General features: G+C 41.3%; 1 pseudogene; it reads right to left on the bottom strand.

Moving 5' to 3' along the window:
- Positions 1 to 614: 614 nt before the first annotated feature.
- LOC147452764 (putative small nuclear ribonucleoprotein G pseudogene) lies at positions 615 to 858 on the bottom strand (annotated as a pseudogene).
- Positions 859 to 2,475: the final 1,617 nt, after the last annotated feature.

Here is a 2,475-nt window from a genome sequence, read left to right as displayed (position 1 = left end):
TTCCATACTCAAGCTTACACCTACATAGGCAAGGGCAGTCACATTAAGCAAAGAAGGGAAATCTCGTTGGCGGAGATGGTGTCATTATCCACAATCATTGACGAGGCCAAGGGAGGGATAGGGTTGCAAGACGACCAAGAAGCACAAGCACAATGCAATAGGTGCTAACTCTTAACCAAATCCATAACCAGCTCCATCATGTTCTGCAATCACTAACAACCATCTCTCTCTCTCTCTCTCTCTCTCTCTCTCTCTCTCTCTCTCTCTCTCTCTCTCTCTCTCTCTCTCTCTCTCTCTCTCTCTCTCTCTCAAAAGTGAAGTATTACCAGTACAAAAACCTTCACATACTCCTGCAAAGATCTGGCAGAGAGAAGCTTCTGTTAGGCTTAATTATCCCAACAACTTCAAAGTTAGAATTATTGTTTTTACCAACAATCATATGATACCAGCAAACTACTCCATGTCGCATCAAACAATAAACTTAAATTTTTTATATCAAAAGAGAAGTTGTTCTAAGTTTGATAATTTCAAAAGAATGCATGCATGCACTCACTGCCTATGGCATCCCATGTTACATGTCACCACTGTAATATTAAAAACTTTGAAACTTCAACTTAAGCTCCTGGTCTATTTGCAGGTTCCAAGGCTTCAATCATCACAACACTGTTGCCCCTAATCACCACCATGCCTATCTCATTTCAACCATTGCCATTCATTTCCACTATTCCGTTAAGGACCATATTCATGAACTGGTCATAGCCACGTAGTGCCGACAACCACTCGATTCACATTCAACTTAGTGTTTAGCTTCTTGTCCATAAATTTCTTGAGATCCGAAGGTTCTCCTGGCTTGCTCATGGCAAGAAACCTTCGATGTTAGGTTTGCCTCTCTCTCTCTCTCTCTCTCTCTCTCTCTCTCTCTCTCTCTCTCTCTCTCTCTCTCTCTCTCTCTCTCTCTCTCTCTCTCTCTCTCTCTCTCTCTCTCTCTCTCTCTCCCCCCCCCCCCCCCCCCTTTCTTGCTTTAGCATTTTGACAAAATGATAAATTGTGTGTGTACCTGGACGTGGTGTTGGGCCTCTCCTGCCTTCTACTGATTGTCTCTTATGCCTTGTGGGTTGTGGTCACGAGGGCTAGAATTAGATAGGGGTTGGCGACCTTCATTTCTAATACTGTGTGTGTATGTGTGTGTGTGTGTGTGTGTGTGAGAGTGAGAGAGAGAGAGAGAGAGAGAGAGAGAGAGAGAGAAAGAGGCTATTGCCTTACAGGTAAATGGCAAGAACAAAGGCGACTACGAGAAAGGCAAGCAAAGGACCTGGTTTGGTTGCTAAAGAAGGAGGAAGATATGCTAGTAAGAACAAGAGACCAGGAAATCCCATGAAAATCTTGAAAGCGCCAAGGATGAAGAGGTTACAAAGACACACCAAGCTGTTCAAGGAAATCAAGAAGGCTCAAAAATGTATTGAGCTTCTTGTACCAAAGCTTCCATTCCAAAGACTAGTTGGGTCAATATGTGAGGAGGCATGTTTTGGCACCATTAGATGGAAACCTATTGCGCTGCTGGCACTTAAGAGGCAGTAGAAGATTTATTGCTAGAATATTTCAATGATATAAGAATTGTTGCAGCACATGCACATAGGGTAACAATTATGGACAAGGACAGTGAAACCTTGAAAACAATAAGGTGGAGATATGATAAACTGCTCCAACCCAAATAAAATGAAGGAAATTTTTCTTATTCCTCCATCAAGGCCACATGCAAAGGTGAAGATTGTAGAAGTCACCCATGATGTGAATACCATGGCTAGAGCTGAGCAAGAAAATCGGCGTGCAGAGGAGCTGGATAAACTGAAAGAGAAGGAAAAAGCAGCAAATGCTATAGAAAAAGAGATTAAAAGCTACCACATTCTTACACACAAAATCGATGTCAGCAACAACAAAATTGAATCATCTATGGAGGAAGGATTAATAGTAGATATACAGCTAGAAGATGGTACAAGAAGACTTGCATTAGATTCTATGGATATCAATATATTGCAGGATCTAGATGCTCAAATCACATATTCAATTGTCTATATCTTCTTGACGTAAGATGCTTTCACCAGCTTCATCATATTTTTATTCAACCTTGAGGCTAGAGATTAACAACTAAATTGTCTTGTAGTTTAATCAAGAGGCAGCTACGTGCACAAAAAGTCATGCAAAAATATATATTTTGGTTTCCCAGATTTTTGTCTTTCTCAGAATGAAAAAAATCCCTATTGGCACATTCCAGAAGTGGCTTGCCCATTGTCCAATGCTGCAAGTAGCAACCATAAATTTTCCATATGAGAGCAACCACCACTAGAGCCTGGTTTGCATTGAACTTGACAAGCCAGTTGTCTGGTGTGGATGGGCTTCCTAAACTCACTCTTATCTTATTGCAGACATAGCAAGAACCATGAAGATAATTGTCAATCCATGGGATGAAGGTGGCTC

The sequence above is a fragment of the Adiantum capillus-veneris genome, chromosome 8, assembly GCF_014529385.1.
Source record: "Adiantum capillus-veneris isolate H3 chromosome 8, ASM1452938v2, whole genome shotgun sequence".
Classification (NCBI taxonomy): domain Eukaryota; kingdom Viridiplantae; phylum Streptophyta; class Polypodiopsida; order Polypodiales; family Pteridaceae; genus Adiantum; species Adiantum capillus-veneris.
Note: the sequence above shows the minus strand (reverse complement) of the source record. Positions and strands in the feature narration are given on the sequence as shown.